Source organism: Triturus cristatus, chromosome 9 (genome assembly GCF_964204655.1).
Source record: "Triturus cristatus chromosome 9, aTriCri1.1, whole genome shotgun sequence".
Classification (NCBI taxonomy): domain Eukaryota; kingdom Metazoa; phylum Chordata; class Amphibia; order Caudata; family Salamandridae; genus Triturus; species Triturus cristatus.
In genome coordinates, this window is record NC_140592.1 from 781,664,832 (window position 1) to 781,683,611 (window position 18,780).

Consider the following 18,780-nt stretch of genomic DNA (forward strand, 5'->3'; position numbering starts at 1 on the left):
TTACCATGTAGGGTCCACTCAGTAACTGTTTTTTCTGCCACTGTGAATGGTAACTTTTCCAGATTTTCAATTCTCAGCATAGTGTAGTCTGCTCCCCTTTGTGCCAGTCTGATCTGTTTATCAGTGAGATTGAATTCTGATTTGGGAATTTATGTTACAGGTCATTATGGGGAATTGGTCAAGAATAATTATGAAGCCACCAGTATAAAGATCCAGAAGCTGTTGGATAAATGGTCTAATCTTCCTTTAACTGTGATAGGACGTGTGGCATTGATTAAGATGTCTATTTTACCTCTTTTGATATTGTTGTTTACTAACATTCCGGTAAAGATGAACGTTAGTTTTTTCAAAGGGATTGATTCTATGATTCGGGCATTTGTGTGGAATAAAAAGAAAGCTAGAGTTAAGCTGCCAATTTTGCAATTGGATGCTCAGCTGGGTGGGTTGGCACTACCAAATATTCGTTCATATTATGATGCATCATTTTTTGATTATGTAGCATGTTTATTGTCTAATCCGCATCGACCTGATAATTTTTTTATCAACAAAATGATCAAAGAGGCCGGAACCCAACTTCCTACTTTGTTGAAGACATTTAAACTCCCAAAGAGAACAAGATATTAAACGTTAATAGATTTTTCAAATAGACTTGACATTATTTTTAAACAAAAAGATTTCTCTGGCTTTTTTTCATTAAAACTAACTGAATGTCGAGATCTAGGTTTATATATTCATGCTACTCAATTGAAAAAATTGAATGGTGCTGGCATGGGGACAGTGAATCAATTGGGTATTCAGGGCAGGTTGATTACTTGGGAAGAAGTACAGGTCAGAAGTTTGGGTCCCAATAAACATTCCTTTTTTTAATTTATTCAAATTATTAATTTTTTGAAAAAATATAATTTTATATTTAACATCCCCCCAGGTAGAATTGCTTCTGCATTATATGTTTCGAGATTATTTGGAGTGGGCAATTGGTACCGTTTATTGAACTCTCAAGATGAATCCCCTTTGGTGTTAAAGATGCTGGAGAAAGTTGAAGCTCGTACACAATGTGTTTTTTCTAATCAAGAATGGCAAAAGATTTCAACTTTAGGTAATAAAGCTCTGAGAGCTGCTAACTATAGAAGAATGGCTTTCCTTGCCCAATAGCTGGCATACTATACTCCAGAAGCATTAAATTAAATATATCCAGAAGTGGTAAATAGTTGCTTTCGTTGTGGTACCCTAGCAGAAGGGGGATGGCGACATACTTTTTTTTCTTGCCCCAAGTTAAAAAATGTCTGGGAAAACATTTTTGCTTATTTTAGTAGGGCAATTAAGAAAATGTATGAACACTCAGCAGAAGCTGCTTTGTTCTGCTAAGGTATTAGGGAGGCTGTACTTTCATAAGATGAGGGATGTTTGCTTGCAATTGCTATGTTGGTTGCCCGTTCATTGATTTTACAAAATTGGAGATCAGTGGAAATACCTTTATTTGAGAAATGGTTGATTAAGATGAAAAGGACAATGTCTTTCGAAGAAGCTTATGCCAAACGGGTGGGGGCAACTAAGAAATTCTCAAGGGTCTCTGATTCTTTTTTTTGATTGTTAATTTGATGACGGTATTTTCTTTTTTGGCTGTTATTTGTAATTATTAATGAGTGATTATGGATTTGTGATGCTTACAGTTCAAGTTGTTTTTCTTCTTTTTTATGTGTAAACAATGGTTGCTTCTTGTTGGCTCTGCTCAATAAAAAAATGTAAAAAAAAAAAGAGATTGAATTCTGAAAACATTGGCGTAGTGTTGATTAAACGTCAAGGCACATAGCCTGCATGCACGTTTTGTAGGGTCCAGCCTAAAAGCATGATAGAACGTAGTTGAGACTTACCATGTTGCAACATGACCAAGTCTTGTTCCATGATGTCTATGACAGAAGACACAATGCTGTCCAATGAATATATTCTGGACGACAGAGTCGTTAACCCATTGTCTACTACAGAGAGAGTTTTCTCTAAATTAATATGATCAATTTCTCGTATTCGTTCGGCAGTCTCTGCTTGGGTAACCTTCCATGCTTCATTATAAGCAGCGTAGATACCGGCATATATGAAACGTTTTTGACGCGGTTTTCTTGGTCCTAGCAAGAATTCCCTAAGGTCTGCGCCTTCTTGAAGTAAAGTTAAGTGTTGCTTTACATCCTTCAGTGTAGCATTTTTTAGCCAATCAAGGCAAAGTTTCCCTACACTGTATGTTGTTACTATCCCTGGATGCTGTCTTTGGACATAGCGTGGGTCTGGCCTATTGATAGTGAAACCCTGTGTTTTATTCAGGAATCGATCTTGACAGTTGTTTGTGTCTGTGGGCCAAAGCAACCATTTTTTCCATTCTGGATCTGATCTGTTGTGATGCAAAATATTATGTACGTCGTCCTCCCTCCCGTGTAGTGCTATTGCTTGCAGGTATAGGTATGGTCGGTGTGTTCATGTCTTTTATTTTGGCTAATCCAAGGCAAGACGTTTGCTGGACAGTGTCACTCAAAAGCATAATTTGCTCAGGGATGATACAGGCCCTAAATAAACCTTCTATCCCCTGTACTTGCTAATATTTTGTACCCCAGACAGTCTTTGTCTCAATGTTGGCTTTCCAAAAGTCAAAACCCTGTCTAGACAGTTGGGTAATAAAGGCTGCAGAATAAATCTGTTTTGTGTTCGTTAACATATTTTTGGTTCCTGTCTTGTTAACATTTTTTAAGTAAAACGACTCTGGATTTGATAGGTTCAAAATTGAAAAATATGGACACTTCATCACAAAAGTTTTTGAGCTACCCTTTGGAGGTGTAGGACAATGTTCCCATTGGTTATACATAAAAACATTTCTAGGTGTTGCAGATATATGCAAGAAATGATGACCATAGTGGTTATAACAATACATGTGTTCATAGTCCGATGAACCCTCTAATTATTCTTGATTCGTGAATACAGTAGACATCTCTAGATCAGACATCATGTTATTAACAGTCTTGAAGTCCCAATCATCAGAAAAGGTACTAGAGGTCATAAAGTCACTTAATGAAATCTTAAATAAATGTGGAATCTTCAAAAGCTCAGACAGGCCAAAAATGTCATATTGAGTTTGGTCCCAAACTATACCATCATGTATAGGAACGGCTGTGATGTTCACTGTTGACAAGTCTCTTGCTTCACAATGGGATGATCTGTGTGGCTGGAGAAGTAAGTTCACTCTTTGACTTGCTGTGTCCATTTGAATATATCTTCCATTTATCAGCATACCCAGAGTTAATACCAGAGCTAACCAAAGTAGAAAGAAGAATATTCCCAAAACAATCCATAGTTCAATCCATGGTGAAACCAGATAAGTCTTTTTCAGGTGATGAAAAAAGTCTATAGCTTGTTCTTTGAAAGTTCTTTGTGCTGGCGTCGTTTCAGGTTCGCTGGGATCCTCAAAAAACGTATCAAAGTTCATGAAATAGCCAGAAGCAGTTCCGTCATTGGTTTGAATTGCATCAGGATTTGTTGAAATCGCTGGAACCAGTTGATCACTTGTTACTTCGTTGTAGACATGTGTATCTGGACGAACTGTCATTTGGGTCTCAAGAGGTATAAGTTCCATGGCATTGTTGCTTAGTCCTTTATTTCTCACTGCAGAATCTTCAAAGGTGATCAGTCTTTCAGTTTGAACCTCTTGGATTGTAGCTAGAGGAGTGCATCTGCTACACTGGCGGAGTCCACGTGGCCTACTGCTTAGTATCAGCCACATAGGGCCATATGTAGGTAGCATACAAGTTACCACTTCTTAAATACCGAACTTTACCGATTCGGTATTTAAGAAGTGGTAACTCGTATGTAGGTAATCATTCGGTAAATATTACCGAATCGGAGAAATTCGGTAATTACCGAATCGGTATTTACCGATTTGGTAATGAGGCATACCTTCCCATTGATTCCTATGGGCCTGGAGGCCCATAGGAATCAATGGGAATGTATGCCTCATTACCGAATCGGTAAATACGGATTCGGTAATGGGGGGAGCACATTCAAGGGTGGCAGGGTGTCACATTGACACCCTGTTGCACCCCTGATTCCTGCATGTGTGCACATGTGGCGCACATACATGCCCTAAGGGCATGTATGTCTGCCACATGGCACTGTTAGTGCAGCAAAATATTGCTTTTTGCAATGAATTCGGTATTTAGCACCAACATATATTTGGTGCTAAATACCAAATTATTTTCCCTACACATCACTCATTTGAGTGTCACCTACATCTCATTTCAGGATTCGGTATTTACCGATTCGGTAAAATTACCGATTCGGTAATTTCACCAATTCGGTAAATTACCGAATCCTGAAATGTTCCCCCTACATAGCACAAGCCTAAATACCGGTCGGTAACGGGATATTTACCGAAAATCGGCCGTTACCGACCGCTATTAGGCTACCTACATATGGCCCATAGTGTGGTTTGATCAGGTCGATGGGCACAAATCTTTTCTCCTTTTTACCAGCAAGGGGCGGCAAAAGTACTGTTCTTGATCCGTTGATTCCTAGGACAGGTACTGGTTGTCTGAATGAAGGCCCAAATTCCTTCTTATCTGCGATCTTTTCTCTGACTAGATCACCAAGCTTTGGGATCCAGACAGGCCTTGCTGGGACGGCCGGTTTTTCCTCATTGATGGTTGGCTTCAGGATCACATTGCTGTGTTTTGTTCTCAGTTCATTTATGTCCTGTAAAACAGCCAAACGATCTTTGATATCAAATTTCTTATTTTCCATCACTGTGCCTTGCATATCAAGGTCCGGTACCAACATTCTAGTTCCAAATAGAACTTTGTATGGAGTGACACCCCCTAGAGAACTTCTTGGGAAGTTATTAAGTGCGCGTTGGACCCCATAACGGTGTTTGACCCACCCATCACCCAAACCTAATATCCTAGCTGTTATCGACTGCTTTATGTCCCGGTTTTTTCTTTCCACAACAGAATTTCCCTCAGGATGGAATGGAGAAGAATACCGCAATGCTACTCCCAAACTGGCCATGGCTTCTTTGCAAGCTCGAGAGCTAAACGCAGGACCCTGGTCAGAATGTAGTGTGCCAATTGTGCATGTGCCGATAAAGACTTGCAAATCTTTTATAACAGTTCGAGCGTCAGCCGAGTGCTGAGGCCACATCCATAGGAACCTAGATTTAGTGTTTGTGGGATTGCAATTGTCCAAGAGGATGCCTGCACGTGGAATAGTCTAATGCTGTCTAATAATGGTGTCTGAACTGGGCTGGCTATGTTGTAGTCAGGTGTATGGTGGCGTTCTGTACTATGATCTCTATTGCAGTCTATGCATTCATTGATAAAAATGTGTATCAATGTATTTATTCCTGGCCACGAGTACATCTCTTTTAGTTCTAAAATTGTTTTAAAGATCCCTTGATGTGTCAGACCCTCTCCCAGATGTGCTTCATGAATCAAAGCTGCTCTACGTTCCATGTTTGGATTTACTCTGTCCCCAACTCTAGGGATTCGAGCAAACAGAACGCTGTTCGCATCAATTATATATGAGTATTTAAGTGGAGTTTTTTAGGTAGCGCTGCACTGCTGCCTTTGCTTGAAGCACTGACAGCCAGCATTATTTCACTGTCTATTTTCGTTTTCGAATGAGTGATTGCAGCTACGGAAGCCGTTTCCACAGCTCCCTTCGCAGCTTCATCAGCCAATGAATTCCCTTCAAAGTGAACGCCATCACATTGATGACTCAGCGTGTGTATCACGTGAGTGTTTTGTAGTTCATTTCGCAACTGAACTACTTGTTTCCAAAGCGTTTTATGCTTTATTGTGCCACCTTTTGCATCTTTGAAACCATTTTGAAGCCAATTCTGTAAGTATTCATTGTAAGATTGAACACAGTAAAAAGAATTGCACACTATCAGTGTGGGGAATTCGCAATCCGTGTTTTCAAGTGCCATCTTGAAAGCTTGTGGTTCAGCTCGCTGAGCTGTACAATCTCCTAGAGATTGCGTTTTTGTGACCATTGGTCTGATTTTGCCATCGCGCTTACAACCTTTAACGATCACGCATGCTGCACTGTAAGCTTGTTTACTCCCTGTAGCGGGTTGTGCAGATCCGTCAGTATAAGTTATAAATTCGTATTGATCAAGAGGAAGAATTTCAGTAGGCAGAGGACATTCGTGTTCGTATTGCAGGAATGCTTGTGTTTTCAAATTAGGACCAAAAACATATTCAACATTAGTTGCAGCAAGAGAATTAACCTATTGTATCCATCTTGGATGTAAAGCTTTTGCATTCGGAATGCTCGCTTTAGTAACTGCCTCTAAGGCTGGTACAGGAGTCACAACCATTATTTGTTTCCCCTGTGCTAGGGCTCTTTCTTTTGCTACAGCGGTTTGAACTGCTGTTAGAATTTTTTCTGTAGAAGTGAATTTCATTTCTGCTTGTGTATACATGTGCGATTTGTATGTAATGGGTACTTATTCACCTTCGTTAAAAGTTAAGTAGGTGAATCTGCATTGACCCGGAATGATTCGGATCACCAAGTTACGGTCGTTTACGCGTGTTTGTAAATGTTTTGTTGCTAACATGTCTGTTTGAAGTGAACGCGGAATTTCTGTGTGTCCTTGTGTCCATGTTGTGGTTTTGAAATCAGGTTTGATTAACTCGTAGAGAGGTTTAACCCTCTCTGCGTAGTTTAGAATGTAAATTCTTCCAAAATTCAGGAATCCTAGAGTTGACTGTAAATTTTTCAGCGTTTTTGGAGGTTGGAGCAGCGCACACTTTTCTAAAAAGTTGGCTGCCAGGCTTTTGCCTTCACTTGAAAGTTCACATCCTAGAAAAAGGACGTTGAGATGGGCAATTCTGGACTTTTTAAAGTTGAATTTGTAATCCTCAGAGGCGAAGCCCAATATAATGGTGTTCACCCTGTTCAAGTGCCTTTCCAGGTCATCGCCTGTCAGATATATATCATCGACATATGACAATGCTTCATCATCATAAATTTGTAGAAACTCTGGGGCATATTATCAAGAAACGCCGTTAAAATTATCGCCGCTTTCGCGCCGGAAAACTGCCTCTAAAGCGGCGATAATGGGCTTGATAATATGCCCTTGAGAATTCCTATAGAAGCCTATGTTCTGGTGTCAACATGGATTTCTATTGGAATTCTCTGCGGCATATTATCAAGCCCAATATTGCCGCTTTAGCAGCAGTTTTCTGCCGCTAAAGCAGCGATAATGTTAACGTCATGCTTGATAATATGCCCCTCTGCTACTCTTGCTGTGAATAACCCCGGGCTGTTCTTGAACCCCTGTGGGAGTCGACAAAATTGACGCTGTGTCCCCATTATTGAGAAAGCGGTCAAATATCTACTTTCAGGTGCAATATTTTGACAAAAGAAACCATTTGACATTTCTAATGTGGTTTTGTACTTTTTACGCACAATGTTATTCATTAATGCTTTACTGTGTGCATTTTGCACTGCAAATGTTTTGCAACAAGAGTTTAGGTGTCTGTAATGCAAAACTAGATGATATGTATTGTCTGGTTTGGAGACAGGAAACAAAGGATTGTTAATTGATTGATTGGCCTTCACTCGTTCTTCTTTGTTCTCTGACTGTCCTCTTCTTTCGGATGTCTGTGATGATATCTGAAAGGTATGAGAGGAACGTGTATCAGTATCTTGATATCTGTCAGGTTTTCTCAAATTATCCCTATTCCTGAGGTTGTACCTCCTTTCAGAGGTCTCCTTTTGAGGAGACCTGCCTCAGGATTGAGAACGCTTCTCTTTGGAGTGCTGTTTGCTATTTTCCCACTTCTTTTTAGAAGAGGTAGGAGTGTTTTTAGTAAAGACCTTATCAGGACTTTCAGACAGTTGTGGTTTAACTGTATAATTCTATTAACTGTTGTATGTTATTGTAATTCCTTGTCCGACATTGATTCAATGTCAGGGTCAGGTGTGTAGCTGCCTAAAATCGGCCATGTAGCTCCTGGTCTACCTAGTGGACCGAGCCTGGTAATGTGATTGTAATGTTTTAGGGCGCCTTTAAACCAGAGCTCATGCTCCTGGTATGTGAGTGGAATTTCAATATCCTTGAAAAGAATATATTCCTCAGGTGGTTCATCTTCTTTGTAGAAGTGAAACACATGTGTTACTGGATTTGATTCTGGGAATACTATCCATGATTAGAATACCTCTGTCTGGTGAGATTCATGTGCCTCTATCACAAAAACTGCACTACCACCTCTTGGTGTTAGTACATGTTTTATACGTTTTAGAGTGATGTCTCTCCTTAAATTTGGATGGATGATTATAGCATCCTCGTCGGTTTCCTGAAAACCAGTACGATTAAAAGCTGCTGTGACTTGGTCAGCCTCAGCTCCACCAGTATCGGTGTTTGTGCCGTTTTCGGTCATTGTTTAATTGAAGTTTTCAGAGCAAGTTTCAAGGGAACAAAGATAAGGTGCACAATATTTTGGAACACTGTGTCCTTCAACGTTGAACAAACCAAACAGCTAATACATAGGATTTTCGTCCTACTCAGATATGGCGGATATTATTCCTACCCACTCCAGACGTCTTATGGAGTATTATGAGTAGAGGGTCTCTGAGAAAAGCACAACTGAGTTACTTCAGTATCGTTAAATTTGTGCTTTACCAAACCGTAGGGCGCCATGTAGTGTAGTTCCTATATCCCTGATAGGCTCTGCGCACAGGAATAATATACACTATAGATTTGACATAGGACTGAGGTCAGTATGTCTCTATCGAGTACATTAAACTTAATTACTTGTGTGTGACAGCTAACTCAGAGGTCACTAGAAACTTCTCAAATATACAAGAAGGGATTAGTTTCTGACAACCGCATAAACATGACAACTTTGTTTCCCTTAGAGTCGGAACAATCTCAGAACCGTGGAAACAATAGATAACAGTTTAATTCAGTCAATCGTGCATGCTTCGTTTCTACAAAGTTTCATTGAAATAGAGAGATGGGTGTTTCAATAAAAAGGGTTTATTGAACAGCCTTATTTCTCGTGCAAGAGATGTGAACTGCTACAATCGTAAGACAGGCTGCGAAGAACAATATGTACAGAGTTAGCAGTAAGATAAAATAATACTGCAATAGCATGGTTTGTAGCTATGACATATATTAATTAAAATACATACATAAATAACACAAGCTAAAATGTGATACTCATCTGATGCTTCTAAATAGTTCTACCCCAGTGTACCTAACCTAAGTGTAGTACGAGGTAAGAAGTAGGTGCTGTTTTCTAAAGTATAGCTAGCTATAGCTATAGTTTTAGTTTTGCCAAGAGTTGCCAAAAGTTTCTCTAAGTTCTAGTCCGCTCCATACCTTAGAATGTGCGAGGTTGGAATCTCTTTTCCGGGACTCGATATCTAGCACCCCGCAAGGGGAGTCAGAAACACTGGAGCTGGATTCTCTGCAAAGAGGATGACAGCATCTGGTCAGAGCGTCAGGCTGGAACTAGATCTCCTTCCGAACGTGTTGTAGCGAACTGCAAGTAGGCAGTCGAGCTGGATCGTGCCGGAACCGTGGTTTGCCAGGGCAAGTGCAGGTATATTTATACCTTGAAGGTGTTTAGGTATGCTTGTATTAACGTAAAAGTCGGGCATCGGAGCATCATGAATGAACCCCTAAGGAATAGATGTTCATGCATACTATATGAGTTCTTGGGGAAATCAATATCCAAGCAAGGGAAATTCCTGAAGGCTTAAGTGTCTGGTTTTCCAAGAACTCGTTGTGACGTGGATGGAAGGATGTAGGAGACCATGCCTGTATTTGGTTAGCATTGACAATGCCTAAATAAGGGATGGATTTTCTATGCCTAAATAAGGGCAATATGAATTGTACCTATATAAGGGCATAAATCAGGAAACCTATATACGGAATCTAAATCTACACACAACAGGATGAGCGGCGGTCAGACCAATCACAACACTGCATTTCAGTGTTGTGATTGGCTTTGGGGGGGGGTCTGGGTGCCTGCTTCCTGTTCCTAGAGTCGGAGGCAAGAGAGCAGGAGCAGAGACGTGGGACCCGGGACCCAGGGGCAAGGTAGGTTTATTTATTTTTTATTACCCCCGCACGAGACCGCCTGCGACACACCCCCTCCAACCTCCCAACCACCGACTCGCCACCCTAAAGCCATGCCGGCTGCCACTGGTGGGTGAGGGTTATATAAGAAAACAAAGAGTTTTCTTTGACTTGTGGAGGGTTAGTCCATGCAAACTGATGGGCTCTTTTTGGTTTTGATACATAGTGACAGGAAGATGAGCCCCTCTGATTTTCGTAATCCTCTTTCTCCCCTTTTTTGTTGAAAGTTTCAAAGGCTCCCACCTGTTCAGCAAAAAGGCAGATTTGGCCCTAGCATGTTCTCTGGGTCCCTCAGCTCCAGTCCAGCAGCCTGCTACAGTTTTGTCCCTTTAGAGCGGCGGTACTCAAAATATGGCCCGCGGGCCATTTGCGGCCCACCAGGCCATTCCATGCGGCCCCGGTGGAAATCAGCAGGCATGGAATTGGTACCATTTCTGCCTCTTGTAATACCTCGGGGGCCGCATTTGCCAGGAAAACCATGACAACCAGTGTCTCGCATGCTCACCCGTAGCCCCCACCCTCACCTGCCTCTCTGGCGTCACTTGCTTACACTGCCATTGAGGCTGTGCTGCCTGTACGTGCTGTTCACAATGTGGCCTCTTTAATCTTTTAATTGGTGCCGGTAAAACAGAGCTGTCTCTGTAGTTAAATTTATGTTTTTAAGGTCCCTGGTTAGGGTTTCAGTGGAGCCCGGACTTTCCTTTCTCATGGTGTCAGAGCAGGCACGTAGTGTAAACAGAATAAATAAAATAAGGAAACAGCAATGTCCTCACATGAATCCATGGGCTGCTCCTAGCCTTTTGTTTTATGGCATGACTTCACTTTAGGTACATGGGATGCTACAGGCTCTTGTTTCACAACAGTGGTGCTAAAGTTTACAAGTGGAATTGATGGATATGCACTTTATTTACAAAGTTATATGCCTCGGAAGCAACCCAGCAGGATAATTATTTATAAATCCCAGCTTCCCTACTTTATTAAATTGTGCGATTCCGAGTGAAAGATTTATGTGCCTGTGTTGCGGACAATATTTCTAACATTTATTACAGGCAATTCAGCTTGCTTCGTGCATCACTTAAGAAAGTGTATTAATATAGTCATCCAACACTACCTGTCTTAGTTGTGGCACAGATGTAGCATCAGGTCGTTTATGCTGCAGAATTGAACAGCAAATAGTTATTGGTTTTGGCACGCATTAGCTGGAGTCAGAGCTGAGGGGACAGGGGCACAGTGTGTACATAGAGATGAATGGGTAGAGAGAAGGGGAAGGGGCAGAGAAAGGAAAAACAGAGGGGCTGGCAGACTCCATATGAGTAAAGCAGAAAGCAGAAAGAAAAGTGCAGTGAGGAGGTATGGAAAGGTTAGGGGTTAACAGAAGAGAGCGAGGGAGTAGGAGCAACGTGGAATATGAGCGCAGAGTAAGGGTATTATGAGGAGCATGAGGGGACAGGAGCAGAGTAAGGACAGGAATAGTGGTGTGCTCTACACGTAAGGACTATATTGAGCGATATATATGGAAGGTGAGTGCTAAGTCAGGGACTAGGCAAGGAAATAGTGAGGGGTACGACAATAATGGAACCAACAGCTATGAGCTAGCAGCAGAGTGAAGGGAAGCAGTGAAGTGAAGGTGTAAAGCAGAACTGCAGGAAGGATAAAGGGACTGGCTTATCAGTAGAGTAAACCTTCAGTAGAGCGAAGGTGTACAGGCACAATCAGTGGGTAGGCGCTGAGTGACGCAGTAGGGCACAAAGAGAGGGTAGGCTTAGAGTGGTGCGTTACCGTGTAATGAGAGGTTAGGCCTAGGATGAGGTGTTAGGGCACAATGAGAGGCTAGGCAGTTTGATAGGGTATGAGGAGAGTGAGAGAAATAATGCTGAATAAAATAAAGTGTGGCACCAAAAAGGTGTGACCAGATGGGGTTGAGTGTGATGGAAGGAGAGCAGGAGCAGCATTCAAAAGTCAAAATGTGAAGCGAGTGAATGCAGGTTAAAACGTTGGGGCCAGAGTAGGCGCAAAATGACAGGCTATGAGCATAGTGAAATAGAAGGCCAGGAAATGATTATAAGCAGAGTGATGAGGGGTGGAATAATAAGTTTGCAGGGTCAGACAGAGGAAGCAGAGAGGTACTGGGAGCAAATTGAGATTATAGTAATAGAAAGCGGGGGTAGGGGCAGTGTGAGAGGCATTTATGAGATAAGGAAAGAACCAAGGGTCGGGGGAGAGGTATAATGAGTGGTGTACATTGAGCGTAAAACAATAGGAGAAGAGTAAAGTTGTGACAGAGTGCCAGGCTGTGGGACGGGTTAGGAAAAAAGTGAATTATTAAGGCCAAAGTGGTGGGTAGAGGTAGGATGAGGGGGTAAAATAGAGGAATATGGCAAGAATGAAACAGTCATATGGTAGGGTAGGGTCCTAGTTAGAGCGCAGGGTCAGAGTTAATGCATAGAATCACAGCGGACCCTAGGGGCAGTCATTGAGTGCAGGGATCAGGAGCGGACCCTAGGAGCAGAGTCATTGAGTGTAGGGCTCAGGAGCAGACCCTAGGCGCAGAGTCATAGAGTGTAGGGCTCAGGGAAGATTAGTAGTAGACGTGCTGCCTGATACATGCATTATTATGAAATGACATGCACCTACCTGAGATGACAGTCATTTTAGAGATGACACTACAATACCTCTGCTGCATTATTGGGCAAGCTCATGGAATACGAGAAGGCAGCGTGAGAAGACAGCAGGTCTCTTGCCCATCATGCTGGTCATTGTGCCATTGTAAATGTACATTACAGCCTGAGTACATGAATGCATGTATTGTGTGGGCCCGTGCATACACATTTATGCATGTACTGTCTAGGTCCATTAAGAATATGGCAGCCTGCTGTCACTGATGCTTGTATTGCCTGGGGTTACATGCATATGGTAAATTTCATGAGCTTAGGTGTGCACAGAAGGTGGACAGAGGACAGGAAACCTACCTCTGTAAATGCACTTTGCATGTACGCTTCTGAGTTTTGCTGGATGATCTTGGGGCTTGGTACTGTAAACTCTCAACAGGGCCATTAAGGGTTGTTCGGAGCGACTTTAAGAGGCATAGGGGTCTGACTTGTGTCTTCTGAGAGACAAATAAAGGGTGGGTCCAAGTGTCTGTGCAACTGGGGGCCTAAGAGCAGGGAACTGGGTGATTGTCAAAACAAGGCAAAGATGTCAAACTATGGTCAGAAACACACAGCTCCCAGAAAAAAAATATATTGACAGTATTTATTCAGGGTACATACATACATATATCACATTTTTAATGTCTAGTAATGTTTTGAAAAGAGGGTGATTTGTTTTACCCTGCAGCCACTGATCTCTCCCCTCCCACCGACCCCATCGCTCAGGTCCATCTGTGCGGCCCTCGGCCACAATCCAGACTGCAATTTTGGCCCCGAGAAAAAGTTTGTGAGTACCCATGCTTTAGAGGATATGCCAGAGCCCTGGCATATCAACAGCATAAGCTCCTGCCAACTGTGCAACAGGCTTACCAGCCCTTTCAAGGTCAGGGCTCTCGGTCAGGTAGACAGCGGACCAGCCATCAGGGACAGATCTCCTCCAACTCTTCTGCTCCTCTAGCAACAATCACACAATTTCTGTGGTGTGCCTATAGCAGCACAGAGCCAAACGATGGGGAGGAAGAGGCCCCACTTCCTACAAGGATGGCAGAACATCACATTCGACTAATGGGCCCTGCAGATAGTCCAACGGGTCTAGGCCTGCCTTTCCTTCTCGACCTGCTATACCAGCTAACTACAGTGGAACGCCTGCCAGACAATCACCTGACAGTCTTATGGCAGGAAGAGCAAGCTCTTTAGCCTATAAGAGCCATACAGAGAGTTCCAGCATTGGAAGTAGGGGTTGGCTGCTATTCTTGTTACTTCCTTGTTCTGATGATGAGCGGAGGCCTCCGCTTTATTTTAGAACTTCAACCTTTCAATGCTTTCCTCTGCAAAGACAATTTCAAGATGCTCACTCAGGCTTAGGTTCTTTCTACTCTGGATCCCAGAGATTGAATGGTGCCATTGGACCTGCAGCATGTTTAATTCCTGCAGGCCAATTGGCCCTACCCGTGGTTCACTGTGGATCACAAGCACTTTCAGTGTGCCATGCTCCCTGTCCACCTCCCCAGCCCCCCTCAGGTGTTCCCAAAGGTAAGGCCGGGGGTTGCTGCCTATTTGAGAAGGTCAAGGGTTCCAGTTTTCCCCTACCTTGGTGACTGCTGTTGGGCTGTTGAAGGCGGGCTCACCACAGTTGGTCACAAACCACTTCCAGATGACAGATGACTTCTTAACATCTTTGGGTTTCCGATCGACGTGCCAAAGTCACACCTCACTCCTTTGCAGATGCTTCTCTTGATTGGAGTCATCCCGGATATGGTATGATTTTTAGATATTCCTCGAGACAAGCAAGCTCAGAACATTCTGGTATGATCCCTCCGTCCTGCTTCTCAGTGAGGATCGCTCCTATGCATTAGCATCCTGTATCCTGCTCACAGTTTATGCCAGATGGCACATGCAGTGTTAAAGGAGCATCTGAAGTCTCAGTGGGTCCAGCACTAATGCAACCTACTGGTTTCTAGCCGGGTGGCAGAGGAAAAGATAGTCAATAGTGGTTGCTTGGCCACAAATTAATCAGCAGTAGCCCCTTCTTTCTACCGCATCCAGAAATGACAATGGTGATGGACACTTAGCTACAGAGCTTGGGAAGCCATTTTGCAGATGTGGAGATCAGAGGACTATGGTCTCAGCAGAGATCCACCTCCCCATCAACTTGTTGAATTTGCTGATGATTCACTTGGTGTTGAAGGCCTCCCTGCCCTCCATCAAAGGGGGGGGGGGCAGATAGAGGTTCTCACAGACAGCACCACAACTATGTGGTATTGCAGCAAGCAGGGCGGAATATGTTTCAGAGTCCTGTGCCAGGAGGCTCTGTACCTGTGGAGGTGGCTTCATCATCAGGGGATTTCCCAGGTGGTACACCACCTGATGGGATCTTTAATCACTAGGGGGGACTAACTCAGTAATTGATGCCTAGCGGATCACAAATGGCAATTGTATCCATTGGAGGCGCAGGGAATATTTCAACAATTGGAGAGAACTCTGGCTATATCTGCTGATCAGTGATGAGAACAAGCAATGTTAATGCTTTCTCATGCTGGAGTTCGCCAGAAAGCTCTCTTGGAGACACATTCTGCATAGGGTGGAGCATTGGGCTCCTGTGCACCTTCCTGCCGCTACCTCTCCAGTCCTGAGTTCAGTAATGACCAGGCCCAAGTCATCCTATTGGCAAGAGATTCAGTCAGGGTGACTATGGTACCCAGAACTTTTGTGCCTGATCATCTGTCCTCCAATCAGGCTTCCACTGCGGGAGAACCTCCTGTTGCAGCAGCAGAACATGGTCTTGACCCCGAGCCAGCTTACTCTGAATATCCGTGCATAGAGATTGAGTCACAGCAGTTGAGTTCTTTTGGTCTCCCTCCTGAGGTTGCTGATGTTATCCTGGCAACAAGACACTCCTCCAAGCATAGATGATCAGCTTTTTGTGGGGTTCTCTGCAGGTACAGAATGGCAAGGCAGAAGAGAAATGGACCATCTCTCGATGGAGCAGTCTCTGAATGAAGATCTGCAATGCATTAGGCAACAAGCAAACTCCATAAAGATTGCAGGCTCACTCCACCAGCCAAAGGCTGATACCACTGTGCATTGGTATGCGGACTGCTCGTCCTTTACATTTGGTGCATATGTTCAGGAAGCTCTATTCCTTAACATTTAAGTCTGTCTAGATGGGAATTTTGCCTGCTCGGTCCTGCAGGCTTTTTCAGTTTAGGTATTCCATAGATCCACCACCTTGGGAGGTACTACTTTGGTATCTATTCACAAGGTGAGGAATCTGCAGTTAGAAGTATCCATCATAAGAGCAAGTTACTTACCTTTGGTCACCGCTTTCCCACCTCTCGTATCTGTGGTATGGTTTATTCCACCAAAATATATTTAGGAATCTGCACACTGGGTGTTCAATTGGTCAACCAGCTCTGCGTCTAAAGGTGTGGATGGATTAATGAAAGAAACTGATGTCAGTGTGCATCGTTGGTGATGATATGCTGCTCAGTAAATTAATTCAGGATTCGAATGGCTTCGACATGGATTCTCCTTGCACCACCTGCAGGTAAGCAGGAGCACTTCTGTAAATGTTCAGGATCTAGTCTAGTCCCAGTGGATTTATTCCTTGCTAACAAATCTTTATGGGCACCCCTGTAGACTAATGTTTTTAATGCTATGGTCAAAATAGGCCCTTTGAACTCCTGGAAACGATCTGTGAATATTTCGGTGTAAAAGAAGGGGATGGCTTAAATCTGGCAAATTACCACCCGATTTCAGTTATTGACAGCTCAGCTGAATTAAAGGGCAGACTTTTACTCAACAGATTGGAAGAATGGGCGGAGGAAAAAAATATCTTAGCGGAAGTTCCATGTTGGTTTCAGAAAGGGTAAGGGGACACTTGATCAGAGTCTTAACTTAACATTATTAGTTTCCAAATTCGCCATAGCAAAGAAGGGTCAACTCTACATGGCGTTCATGGTTTTATCTCCGGCATTTGACTGCAAGGCCCACAGTAAATTATGGTCCACTATGGAGGCTATGGGAGTTGATGCAGTGATAATTATATTTATCAGACAAATGTCTGCAGAAGCGGTAGTGCACTATTTGAGACAAGGGGAGTGCACTAAACCTTTCAGACTTCAGAAAGGAGTAAGGCAGGGTTCTGTCCTTGCTCCCTTCTTATTTTCACTGTATACAAAGAGTTTGAATGAGGTATTGAATGATAAATACAAGGATGTTCCTCACACTGCATCTATTTCTCTCCCAATCCTGCTATACGTAGATGATGAGGTTTTGATGGCCAGAGCCCTGATGGCTCTGCAAAACTCTATTGTGACCTACTCAGACTATATGGCGGCCTTGGATTTGCATGTAAATAAAACAAAGTATTTTATTTTTGTGGCGGGTGGTGGTAAGAAAAGGGCGATGAGGCTTCACATTGAGGGCAATAGCATAAACTGTGCTGACAAATTCACCTACTTAGACATTCTGTTTGAAAATAACCTCACATGGAAAGAGATGGTAATAAACAGAGTTAATAACATGTCGAAAAGTATAGGCGCACTTTTTAAATTTGCAAACAATCTAGGTAATAAGCCTATCCAGGAAATGATTAAAATCTGTTCAGCAAAAAACATATCTATAGCAACTTATGGTGCAGCAATATGGGGCACTGCACACGTTTAACCCCTACAAATCATAGAAGACAAGTTTGCCAAAAGGCTATTGTCGATTCCGGGTTCGTGCCCCAATGTTATTGCTCATAAAGAACTAGGTCTGCCATTTATTAGCGTTAGTATTAAAATAGCCCCGCTTTTGCTGTGGCTATCAATATGGAAAGGAAAAGAGGTTCCACTTAACCAACACATTATAAGGGATGTTATGAAAGTTGCTCATGCTGAATCAATACCCGCCTTATATATGTGAAACAGACTCTTGTTTCGCTGGGTTTGGCACAACTTTGTGAAAATTCAGTTATCTGTTTAACTTACCCTAAATCTAGATTGAAAGATATATTTTTAGCTAAATGCTCTCATGCAATATGGAAAAGGAATATAGCAAAATGCACAGAAATGTTATACCAAGCTGTACCATCCGTTTTGCCTGGGGATTCTTCGGATCTATCTTTTGTTGGGAACTCCCACCATTGCTATCTACTGACAAGATTGCGTTTAAAGTACATCCCTTTAACTTTGGGCCACCTGGAAAATATATACTCTTTAAACCATCTCCCTGCGTGCCCATGTAATGCATCATCTAAAGAAACCACCTCACATATCTTATTTTATTGTGCTTTCTGTGAAAAAGAGAGGAAAAGGTGCATTGTTCCTTTTTTGTGAAAGATTAGTCTTACCAACCACACCTCAGCACTTTCAGTTCTTCTACAACTGGAAACACAATTTTTTTGTTTTGTGATGGGATCATTTTTACAAGCAGCCATAAGAAGTAGAAGGGCTTCTACCTTATAAATTGTCCTACCCAGATGTATTCAAGCTTGGATAGGAGAGAAATATGACGCACAGTATTGCACTTTCTGATATATGTTTATTAATATAAGGTACACAACATATGTGCTGTGATATAAGTTGTATTGGCTTATGATTGATTTGGTAATTTATAGATTTTTTAAAGGATTATCTATTTGGTCATACAATATATAAATTATATGTGTTTTAAAGGTGGTGAAAATGTATAAATAACTGTCTGAAATTATATTTTATGTACTTTTTATGCATTTTAATGCGAAAAAAGCTTATTAGTTGATAATCTGGTGCCTGGGGATATTAACTAGTTGAAAAAACTGCAGTTAAATAGAGTATCCACCAGAAAGATTGCTACCAAAGGTAAGTATCTTGTTCTTGTTCTTCGGTGCTCAACACAGAAGATGACTGTGGTGTGATATTCTCCTTCCATTTGTGCAAGATCCCACAAATATAGAGAGACATATGGAAAATGAGGTGTCAGAAGATGTGGACATGTGACAGAAAGTGTACTAAGGCACCAAATATAATGCAGGATGAGCTG

The 18,780-nt window shown here is 42.4% G+C and overlaps 1 protein-coding gene across 1 annotated transcript in view; it reads left to right on the forward strand.

The window, feature by feature from the left end:
* LOC146798840 (phospholipid-transporting ATPase IC-like) overlaps positions 1-18,780 on the forward strand; it is a 1,543,528-nt gene that overhangs the window by 1,015,119 nt on the left and 509,629 nt on the right. The gene's annotated exons all lie outside the window — the stretch shown is intronic.